The sequence below is a fragment of the Mus musculus genome, chromosome 10 (genome assembly GCF_000001635.26).
Source record: "Mus musculus strain C57BL/6J chromosome 10, GRCm38.p6 C57BL/6J".
Lineage (NCBI taxonomy): Eukaryota > Metazoa > Chordata > Mammalia > Rodentia > Muridae > Mus > Mus musculus.
Window position 1 is genome coordinate 124,445,075 of NC_000076.6, and position 12,849 is coordinate 124,457,923.

Genomic DNA, 12,849 nt, shown 5'->3' on the forward strand with positions numbered 1-12,849 from the left:
CAAGGTTTATGTTTGCTTAGGAGATTAGTAAGGTAACCTTGTGTGTGAGTCTATGAGGGACTTTCCAGAGATTGATTCATTGATGGGAAACATCTACCTCAAATTTAGGTTGCTAAGTCCTATGGGCTGAGGACATACAGAATAAGAGAAGGTTAAACAGGGAGCCTCCTCTAGTTGTGTGCCCCTAAGTCTCTTAGAAGAAACAAAGACCTCTGCTATGTAAGCGCAAAGTGCCACATTATGCTAACAACTGAGAGAAATAAGAAGCATGACCCTTAGAGCTCACAAGGGAGTGGCATATACCACCTTGGGTTTGATCATGAGTCTGAGACCCATGTGTGATTGACTCATGGGACACACATCCATAAAATACTATCTTCACATGATTTAGGTGACTTTGTGATAGCCTATATGGAAGCAATATAGAACTAATGAACAAAATATTGTCAAAAAAGTAATAAATATGAGGGCCTGCATCTTAAACATGCTGGCTTTGTTTTTTAGATAACATTTTCAATACGTGGGCTGTATTTGATAATTTTTCATGACAAAAATATAGTATATTTGTTTTTAAGGTTCCTTGGAAAAAAGGATTAAAAGTAATATTAGTATTTTTTTCTAGGAGTTGAGGCACTGTACAAAGGCTTGAGTCTTGGCGAGGAGGATTTCAATATTAAGCTTTGTTATTTTTTGTTTTTGTTTTTGCTTTTGTTTTCATGAAGAATGGAACTTTTGAGCTACAGTAAATTTTGAGCATGTTATAAATAATTCATAATTTTTCATATTATAAGGGTGTTGAGATAGTAATACATTCTTTGCAAGTTTGAGCTTTCCAGTTTGTGCGAAGATGTTCTATAGTCACCATTTTCATATGTTATCCATTGGTGTACATATGTGCTCCTGTTCTGTCCTGAAGAGATGAGAATACTACTAAAGCTTTCGGGGTGCTTTTCTGCCAGGGAACCTATAGCCTGATTAGAGATTCAAGTGCTAAAGGGAAGTGTGAACCTCAGTTCCACAAGAGGAAGCTATTTTAATGATTTATTATGAACTTGATTCACTATATCATCACTAAGATGGGAACAACAACCTATATTACAAGGGCTACATGGCCTGCACTTCTTCTACCATATTTTAGAAACAGCAGACCCAAATTGTGACAGGTATATGTAAAGGGAATTGATTTAAACTCCTTAAAAATGCAAATGGATTCATAACTTTAAGTCTGCACATATATTATAGCACTGCCTCAGACTTCTAAACAGTTTCCATTTTCTCCAGACCTTTATACAGTATCCCCATACTTCCTTATATAAGGAGCCCAGCTTTGTCATTATAGAAACAAATAATCCATCCTCAGAAAACCTACATACATAGCCCGAGAGCTTAGTGAATCACTTTTGACAGTTGATTAAGTCTACGTTGAATGACACAGAGACGTGAGCATCAAGACTGTGTTTGTCACAGTCTGCCTCACATCAGTAACTACTATCCACAAAATAATATTTCTCTTTCTTCCCAGTTTACTGAAAAAACAACTTGCAACAACAGATGGAACAAGTATTGGAGTAGAAAGCAGCCAAGGATCCTTAGTCTTGTTTATGTAGAAACTCATCACGACTGTTTAATTAAGATATGACTTTGACTTTGAACTTGATTGGAAGCTAGTTGTCAATCACTTTAACTTCCATAATGGTCAATGTTTAGAAAGAATTAGGTCAGCAAAGTTCTTAAGGTAATTTATATTCATAGGCCATTAATATATGGTCGATGTTACTTTAAGTATATTAGGTTGCCTCTACTTGAAGCAGTGTTTGTCTGAAAAAAAAAACAACAACTACTTTTGTTTTAATTAACATGAAGAATTATATATGCTATGAATAATTACTTCAATTGAACTAGACTATAATTTTACAGTGACTAGATGCCTCTTATTTTTTTAATATAGGACATGTCACAAATATTCTACACTTAATGCTTGAATCATAATAATATTAAAAATTTAAATAAGAACTTATTTATACCCAAATTGTTTCATTTTGTGTTTATGGACAATTTTCTGTCAAGTAGTTTTCTCACAAAATGTAAAGAGTTGGAAGCAGAAAAACATTTTAATCCATGAATTAGATATACTAGCTTTTACCATAATTATACAAATTGAAGAGGAATTAGCAACTTAAGAATTGTTAAGAATGTATCTTGAGAGTATTCTGTTTAACAATGATAATAATTACAGATCAATCAACAAATATTATATATTAGATGATTGCATTATGTTAATTGTTTTCATATTTCAGCTCACTAAACAGAGAACTGTACAATGAAAAATATATTGTTTCCCATGCAGGGAATTTAAAACTATTGAGTTAGTACACAAATATATTTAGAGAATAAAATTTTAAAGACAAGATAATTATACAGGATATTTCCAAACAGCATTTCTATAATAACACTGATTATAAAACAAAATTACTTAAGAAAAATGAGTTATCATGGAAATATTTTTATTGAAATAAATTTTGATAAAACTAGAATTTTTTTTCCTGGAAGTGCTTTTAAAAGTTAGGGTAAATTTTTCCTGTATTTTAACAAAGAGTACAAAGAGGCACACGGTTTTCTAGTTAATGAAATAGTGTGAATTTGAAAGGAATACACAGAAGGAAGGATACATTGATGCACAGTGGACTTTCATATAGATTCTTGATGTAGTACTAGACAGCTGAACTAACACTTCCCTGTCAAGAACTAAGAACACAAAGCTTAGACATATATGAAGTGAATGAGTTGTTGGTTGGATAGTACGGAGCAGTGATGCTTGAGAGTAAAGAATGTGAGAGCTGAGTTTTACATCCTCCTTTTCCATGATGATTATACTGGTTAGGAAGAAGGACTTGGCTTAGTGTGGCTATATATACCAATGATAACAATAAAAGAAGCTATAGGCTTTTTTTTTTGAGGGGGGAGTATCTGGAAAGTTAAGAGACAGTGAACAAAGGAGGGACTCTGGGTAGCAAGAGTGATCTAACTATAATTTAATTAAAATGTAAACATCAGTTAATTTAAAAAAAATAAAGTAAAACAAGGAGGATTAGGAGGAATAGCTTAACTCCCACAACACAGGAAAACAACACCCAAAATAACAAAAACATGCAAACAAAGAACAACAACAATGAAACAAGAAACTCACATAATGACACAAAAGACAACTTGTTGTCTGAATCGTGACCCCATGTTTAGCAGCAAACATAGTTCTTATCTTATAAGGTGATCATGGCATCTAGTCATGACATCTAGTTTCTCCAGAATATTTATATTTATTAAGTTTTATCTAGTATATTATCTTAAGTACCCTAGATTTTAAAATGACAAGACTGTTATATCATTTTAAGAACTTAATGTAATAAAAATACAAGTAATATCCATGAATTTTCTAGTTTGTTCCTAAGATACAGCTCTGCTCACTATTTTCCAGTCACATGTTGATTGAGTGTAGGCGGAGTTCTATATGAGCTAATTAAGTCCAACTATATTTGGTTTCACCATAAAATTAGATTAAACAAGAACTTTGTAGAGGAAAATATTTCTTCTTTGAGGGTAAACATTTTCTATAATGTCATTGAGGCAACAGCCTTTTTTGTAGAGCATCAAAGTGAGGCTGCAGGCAAGAAGAATGCTAATGAATCACAGCACTGAAGCGTGTGTGTGTGTGTGTGTGTGTGTGTGTGTGTGTGTGTGTGTGAGAGAGAGAGAGAGAGAGAGAGAGAATGTGTGTGTGTCTCTGTGTTTGTGTCTGTGTGTGTATATGTATGTGTGTGTATGTGTGTGTGCGCGTGCACGCGCGTGTGTGGGTATGTATGTGTGTGTATATGTGTGTGTATGTGTGTGTATGTATGTGTGTGTGCATGTGTGTGTGTATATGTCTGTGTGTATATGTATGTGTGCGTGTATATATGTGTGTGTATGCATGTGTGTGTGTGTGTGTGTGTGTGTGTGTGTGTGTGTATGTGTGTTATTTGGACAGAGTCTCCCTGTTTTATCCTAGAATTCCCTCTATGATATCACTTTTCCTGCCTTGGCTTCACATACACTGAGATCCGTCTGTGCAGCCTAGGTAAGGGCCCATTTATTTTCCAAATGGCTCACTAGCACTTTGAAAGATTCCAAAAAACACATTCAATCCCAAATATCAAATGAATTTAAAGATGCATTTCCATATTTTTTATTACTTTTAGTTTTTTACAGTCCAGTCGTTATCTCCCTCCTGTTCCGTCCACAGATAGCTCCTTTTTCCATTCCTCCTCCTCCTGTCCCAAAAGGATGTCTCTCCCCTCACCCCCTGCAAGGTCGCCCCACTCCCTGGGTCCTCAAATCTCTTGGGGGTTATTTAACATTTTTTAAAGTAATGAGATATTAAATAAAATATCAAGAATTGATATGACAAAGTGTATATTGGTATTTTTATGTATAATTAGGTAGATGAAACTGTGGTACTTGTATTTTATAGGCTGTTCTCATGCAGTTCTTCAAGTATTGTTTTTATCGCCTTAATGACAGACTGTACATCTAAGATCTTTGAATGTACAATGTGTAAAACCCTAAGGACTGCATGAAGTGCACACCCTTGCAACATATTATAGCTATAGATGGGCTGACACATGATGCAGATACTTAAAATTAAACAAAAACATGCTTTGGTTATCTACATTATTCAGTGCAGCAACATGGAACCCAGTTCATTAAAATAGCAGTTCTTGCATCACAAAGTTGTGAATGGTGTCTAGTCTCCGATGTAACTTTCTTTCCAGCCATCCTGAACTGTATGTGTCGTTAGCATCTTTTTGATCTGACTAGGATGTTCCTTTTCTAATCCTGCTGTGCCCTTTCATACTCCTGACACCCCCTTCCACTTTTGTGTTCTTCCCCTAAATTCCACCCATGAGGAAATATTTTGATTCCCTAAAACACTTATATATCAAACAATGTTCTCTCCATTGAGAAGATTAAGAATATTTGTGATTACAGACCAAACAGAAGTCAACCCTTCCCTTCCATCAATGCTCCAATATTGAATTTTGAACACTGGGCTTTGTGGCCACTACCTCTATCTGCTAACAGAGCCACCTCGTCAGACTTCATGACTCTGTTTTACTTCACAAATTACCTCAAACACTACACTTAATTACATGCAGTACTTTTTATTCTTTCCAAAACATTCTGAGATTTTAGTTCACATTATAATCTTTATTATCTTACTTTGCAAATGTATCATTTTTTGTAACTTGTTCAATGGTAGAAAGAAAAATATTGGCAGGAAAAAATAACTAAAAGTAGTAAAAAGTATTGGCTGTTCTTCAAAAGGACTGGGTTTCATTTCAGCTCCCAGGGATGCTTGCAACATTCTTTAATTTGAGTTCCAGGGAACCCAACACTAGTCTGGTTTCCCAGGCATCAGACACACATACTGAACACTACACACAAGCAAAACCTCCATACACATTAAACAAACAAACAAACAAACAAACAAACAAGCAAATAAGCTAAAAATTGACCAAGTTAATACTGGAACTCACTCTTAGTCCAGAAGACTCCTACTATGTCAGTGTACATTAGGAAATAATATTTCCTGGTGGTATAAACTGCTCATTATTTTGTTTTTTCTACATTCATGTTGAAATTGGCCCCCATAGTGATGGCCTTAGAACATGAGACAGGACTTTATAAAATGCTTACAGCCTTCTGATGGGACAGTGGAGAGTTCATTCATGCTTTCTGCCTCATGAAGTAACAATGTGGAGTGGGCATTCTGTAAAGGGTAAGGGTTCTCACCAGAACCCATCACACTTTGTCTCAACCTCTGACATTAAGCCTCCATGATGGTGAGAACTAAAATTCTGTTGTTTACAAACCACCCAGCTTATGGTATTTATATATAGCCTCACAATTGAAGCAACAAATACAGACAGCGGGGTAAATGAATGATGTCACAGAAATAGAAAGCTACCATTTTTACTTTGGAATATTCAAGTGGTTATTTCTTTTTTCTTTCTTTACCTGTTCACAACATTTATTCATAGTATTAAAATCATCTTTCAAAATGGTTTTTCAGTCTTCAAAAACCTAATACATCTTTTTTTCATATAATATATTCTGATTATGGTTTTCATTCCCTTAGTGACTCCGAAAACCTCTCTACCTCCCCTGTCCTCACACTTTACACCATTTTTCTCTTTCTGATAAGAAAACAATCAGACATCTAAAAAGTCACAACATGATAAAACAAAAACAAACAATCCTGGATAGACAAAATAAACCAAAGGAAGAAAAAGAGCCAAAGCAAACCACAAGAAACACATATAGATACTGAGACACAGATGTTCACACACATAGATATGCCAAGAAAGGCAGTAGCAGAAACAGTAATATATACTCAAAAGGCATGTAAGGCAAAATAACTAACCATCATTATCACTATCACCGTCATCACCATTCCCACAACCATCACCACTACCATGATCATCATCATCATCGTCACGATCATCACTTTTAATGCTCTGACAAAGCATTCTGAGGCAAAGAACCTCCACAATGCCTTTGTTGCTTACATACCTACCCTTAGGAATGCTTTGCATACCCAGTGATCCTGATTTGTGGAAAATATACATTTTTATTTGTGGATGTTTATTCATAGAGCACAGCTTCTGGTTTGGAGTTGGGCCTTGTGTCTACATTACCTTCTTGGTGCTGGGATCCAGTCTGTTCCAGACGTGTCCATTCTGTCACAGACTCTGTGACTTCAAGTGTTCTTTGGTCCTGCTTTATTTAGAAGTCAATGTTTTCTTAGGGTCCTCCATTCCCTCTCGTTTTTGCACTCCTCCTGACTCTGCTTCCACGGGGTTCCTGAAATGTTGAGGGGAGAAATTGGAAGGAGACAATCTATTTAACATTGAGTGTTCCAAGGTCTCTCACGTTCTACATATTGTCCCACTGTGGGTCTCGTATTTGTTCCCGTGTATTGCAGGAAGAGGGTTCTTTGATGATGGTTGAGTGAAAACACTAAACAATAATGTTTGATTTTCTCCTACATGCTTGGCCTATCTAGATTCTCTCAAATCCTTAGCTTCCCAAGTGATAGCCACATGGTTCTAACTAATGGAGTATGTCTTAAAAGCAATCAGTTATTATCTTCATGAGCTTTGTGACAGGGTTTTACCCTTATTCCCAGATCACAAAAGTCCCAAAGAGATAACCAGGAACAACAACTCTGATGCAAGCACACAAGAGTCTTTATTTAAGCTTGGGCTCAGGCTACAAATGATTACCCCCTGATTCAACAGGATAGGATAATGACCTCAAGTTCTATAGAAGAGGGGTTTATAAAGGAAAAAAACTGCAAGCAAGGTTATCATTACATGAGAGGGTAAAGGAATGTTGACCTATAAGCTAATTGGTTTACAACATCTGGTTAAGCCAGATGGAAGGAATACACATGGAAAGGAACATCTTGACCTGGGAAAGACTTCTGGTTACTTAGACCACTCTATTGTTATTGGCTATCTGCAGCTGTTGTGTCTATTTTGCAACTGGGAGGGACATTTCATATTCTCCTTCGAATACAAGGGTGAGGTCTGCTACACCCACTCCAGTAGTCACTGGAGTGACAGACTTAGAAAACTGGATGCAGTCCCAAGGTGATTAGTTTAGGGAAACTTAGTCTCCTGGAACTGTGGCATCCCATATAAGGAATGCTCCAAACTTGTCCTTGCGAATGGATCTGTGTGCTCTCTCTTTTTTTTTTTTTTCCATTTTTTATTAGGTATTTAACTCATTTACATTTCCAATGCTATACCAAAAGTCCCCCATATCCACCCACCCCCACTCCCCTGCCCACCCACTCCCCCTTTTTGGCCCTGGTATTCCCCTGTACTGGGGCATATAAAGTTTGCAAGTCCAATGGGCCTCTCTTTCCAGTGATGGCCGACTAGGCCATCTTTTGATATATATGCAGCTAGAGTCAAGAGCTCCGGGGTACTGGTTAGCTCATAATGTTGTTCCACCTATAGGGTTGCAGATCCCTTTAGCTCTTTGGCTACTTTCTCTAGCTCCTCCATTGGGAGCCCTATGATCCATCCATTAGCTGACTGTGAGCATCCACTACTGTGTTTGCTAGGCCCCGGCATAGTCTCACAAGAGACAGCTACATCTGCGTCCTTTCAATAAAATCTTGCTAGTGTATGCAATGGTGTCAGCGTTTGGATGCTGATTATGGGGTGGATCCCTGGCTATGGCAGTCTCTACATGGTCCATCCTTTCATCTCAGCTCCAAACTCCGTCTCTGTAACTCCTTCCATGGGTGTTTTGTTCCCAAATCTAAGGAGGGGCATAGTGTCCACACTTCAGTCTTCATTCTCCTTGAGTTTCATGTGTTTAGCAAATTATATCTTATATCTTGGGTATCCTAGGTTTGGGGCTAATATCCACTTATCAGTGAATACATATTGTGTGAGTTTCTTTGTGAATGTGTTACCTCACTCAGGATGATGCCCTCCAGGTCCATCCATTTGGCTAGGAATTTCATAAATTCATTCTTTTTAATAGCTGAGTAGTACTCCATTGTGTAGATGTACCACATTTTCTGTATCCATTCCTCTGTTGAGGGGCATCTAGGTTCTTTCCAGCTTCTGGCTATTATAAATAAGGCTGCTATGAACATAGTGGATGTGTGCTCTCTTTCAGTATTGTTTTATTATAGGTGCCTCCAAGCAATGACTTGCCAAATACCTAAGCAAAATTGAACTTTGCTTCCTGGCCTTCACCAATGCCCTAGGTAGTCCTTAAGGTGACCCTGGACTTGGAATTCATTAAGAATGTTACCTATTCAGTCACATTCAGAATTACCTCTAGTATTGCAAGAGAGATAGTAAAAGAAATCAGGCATTAACTATCTACTACATAGAGTTAGAAATTTCAGGGCAAGCTTAGCAAAGTAAATTTAGAATTCTTATTATAGTTATGTATGGCAGACTACATTACTTAGTAATAGAAAGTCCCCCACACTATCACTTAGAATAAAAGCAGAGCTACTCACATATACAGGAATTTGCAATGGTTTAGGAAGTAGATCAGGCTGTGATTTGAGGAGAAACTAGAATATTGCATTATTCATGAGAAGGTTAGCTAGAGCTGAACTCCCTAATTAGAACTATGGCTTGGGTGTGAAAGCCCTTGCCCCAGGAGTGTAAAGAACTCACACTTGTCTTCTAAGAATATGGCTGACCTTAGATAGAGCTGACTTTGTCTTAGTTGTTTTATTGTCCAGTTCCTGCCAGTCTTTATATTTGCATTCCTCTGTTTTGTGTAAGAGTCATTAAGCATCCGGTAACCAATGTGTCACCTAACGTCCCTATTTTCTTCTGTATTAAAAGTTTGATGCTCGATTTGACAAATTACATTCAGATACAGCACACACTCTGTGTCCATGTCTGTCTGTAACCCGCTTCTTGCTAGTTCCTTGCCCACCTGTAACCGGAATCCCTGATCTCTTCCGCGGATTGAGGGAGGCCAACTGGGGCCGGTCTGCAGCAGGGGTCCATTTCTTTTTCAAGGCAAGTTAACTTAGAATGAAGTCTGAAAACAAAATGAACTTTATTCTGCTACATTAATCCCTACAGTACAAGGAAGTCTTGCAGGCAGTTTTTACTTTTCTCCTCTGGTAGTATGCAGATTAACTTTCAGTACCATAAGCTCTAGTCAGTAGAGCTGAAGGCTCTAGGAAGGCATCAGCTGAACTTCTCTGTGTCCAGTGATTTATGGAGGTGTTGTCTTTAGCAATAGGGTCTTCCTATCAGTTTGTGGAGAACAAGCAATAGCCTTGGCAAAGATTAGTTTGGGGGTTCTCATGAGACCCTTTTGGTCAATAACTTAATTAGAAATAATCTATTCATGGAAGTGGAAGGTTTATTTGTTGGTGAGATGCCCAAGTGATATGGAAGAGCTATCTGTCTGTGGCATCTGTCACCCCATTGATCACTGTGGTTGAATCAGTTGATCTGGATGATTAGGTAGGTATCCACTTTGATGTTCATCCTTCCTAAAGCTGTGGGCTCTCTCAAAGAAAATAACCTAAAATGAATATAAGATGACCAGTATTCTGTCAAGGGTATGAGTTGCTTCATTGTCCTAAAATGTTCCAACAAGCTCTAAGAGGAGATTCTAAATTAATAGTTCTTATAAAGCAGAGACACTCTATTTTCAATGGAATACAGTCACGTTTTTAATATAATACTTATGAATCACTTACAGCTGAGATGCTTGTCAAATCTCTAAGATTAAAAGTATCTTTCTCTTCAGGTATTGCTCTAAATAGATTTTGATTAAAAAATTTTAAAGGAAATTTAGTAAATCTGGCCTAATGGAAGGTATGGTATTACTCTCCTGATATGCTAAATGAAAATGTAGTAAACATGTTGTAGTCAGAACCACATTCTTTTTTGAAACCTATTTTATAAATGGAGGCATTCATAGTGTTCAAGCAAACGTGAATTTATATTTCTTTAAGTGTGATGAAATTTTAGATATGGCATTACTTACAGGAAAAGATGGGACACTCAGATTTATTTTTGATTGAAACCAAAATCTTAATTGAAAAAAATTCCCAGTGATGGTATAGTGTACTCAGGATCAGCACAAAGGGCTAGAGTGGGCCTTGGTTGGCAGAATGAAGCCTGACATACATCAAGCCCTGGATTCTTTCTCTGGTGTTGCCTAACTGGGAAGTGTGGAGGGCAGGTGCACATATTGAATCTCACAATCTGAGATAGAGTGAGGAGGGCCAGGAATCCAGTATCATTTTCATTCTCAGCTACATAGTGAGAAGGAGAAACCAAACTGGACTACATGACATCTTACCAAGAATAAATGGTAGGGCTGGGGAATACCAAGATAGAATAAACAAGAGATGGAATAGCTGAAAATTAGTTTAAATGAACCATGGTGGAACAATACAGATGATTTGAAAATGTAATTATACAGAGTATAAAATAGATATTAAAATATGTTCTATCTCATTTGAAATCACCTAAAAATAACCTGATCTCCTAAGAACACTTTTGGGAATGAAAAAGTCACTGTTAATACCACTATTGCATAGCACATATACAGTGACATTGATTGTGAGTTACTGTAGACTTCTAGTCACCTAATTTAGTAACTGGGAAGACTATCTCTTCATGGTTGTTGTAGGATGGTCTTGCACATCTTCTCTTGGATAGACTTTATATCCCTGAATAAACTATACCAAGAGTTGTTAAATTACTGTCAAATTTATTTGTCACAGATCATCATTTGTCAATGAAATTCTTTTAAAATGTCTCAACATACTTAAAGAATTGCGGCATTCAGCTTTCATTGTAAATTCTAGAAAAAAAAAAAAGATGACAATTCCATACTTCATACAGTACTTGTGTGTTACTGTGGAACAAGGGAGTGATATTTTACTGAATAGCACAATAAAAGTTTAGGATTTAAAAAAAGTTAGCTATATTACTATTGATTAATCATCACAGTGCTATTAATATTGACTGCCAGATGACTGGATCTACTACAATCACCTGGGAGACAAACATCTGGGAATGTCTTTGACGAAGTTTTTCTGTCTGGTTAGTAAATCACAGGGATTCAGCATAAATGGTTGCAGCAAAATTTTCCTGCCTTTACTTCTACATAGATCTCTGAACCCCAAATGAAGGGGTTTAATCATTACCTATCACTACATTTAGGGCAGAATTCTCCAGGCTTTTACAATCAGAACATTGTACAGTTGTGACTTTCTACATTAGTGTCCATGGACTACAGAATCTCTGATGATTGTTGAGTGGTACACCCCAGGGACATAACAATAAATCATTAAGAGGCATTTCTTGCTATGTACATTTAGAAAATAATAGTAATAGTTTTGTAGGCTTATAATTTTTAAATCTTAATTTACTAAGCCTGTGTAGAATAACCAATACCCTTGGCAATAATTTATGCTGTTTAGAGGCTTGCTTAGCCAGTAGGAAGACTTTGGCCAATGACTCAGCAAGATGTAACTAATTCCTGGCATATATATATATATATATATATATATATATATATATATATATATATATATATATATATGTATATATGTATATATATATTTGTCTGTATATCTGTATGTATATATGTCTGTCTGTATGGATGCATGTCTGTATGTATGTATAGATTTGTGATATATATATATATATATATACACATATATATACACATATATATGTTTATATCTGTCTGTACATCTGCATTTATATATATGATTTTGTGTGTGATGTATGTGTATATATGTGTGTATGTGTGTTGTATATGTGTCTTATATATGTGTTTTATATATGTATTTACATGTACATGTGCATATGTGAATATATGTATATGCATATGTGCTTTTAAAATATTTTAAAATATTAGTATTCCATATAGCTTTTTCCAAAAAAACTTTAGCATTGGTTGTCTATCTCCATTTTTCCTCCTTTACCATGTCCTCCTTTCTCCTCCCTATTTTATTTCATTCTCCTATTTTATATTCTTCTTTATCTCTTTATTATAATGTTCTATATTCCATTTTTCATTCCTTAGAATAACCTTTTCTCTCTTCATCCCTTACTAGGTTCGTAACTTCTGGGGTTATCTGAATTGTGGTGAATTAAACATATATATCTAAAATATTAAAGCTCACATCTATATATGAAAAGATATATAATGGAGAGGAATTTTAATCCAGTAACATGGTTGCTCTGGCAAGAGATGATATCCAGAAGCCTTTATAGACTATGTGACCTG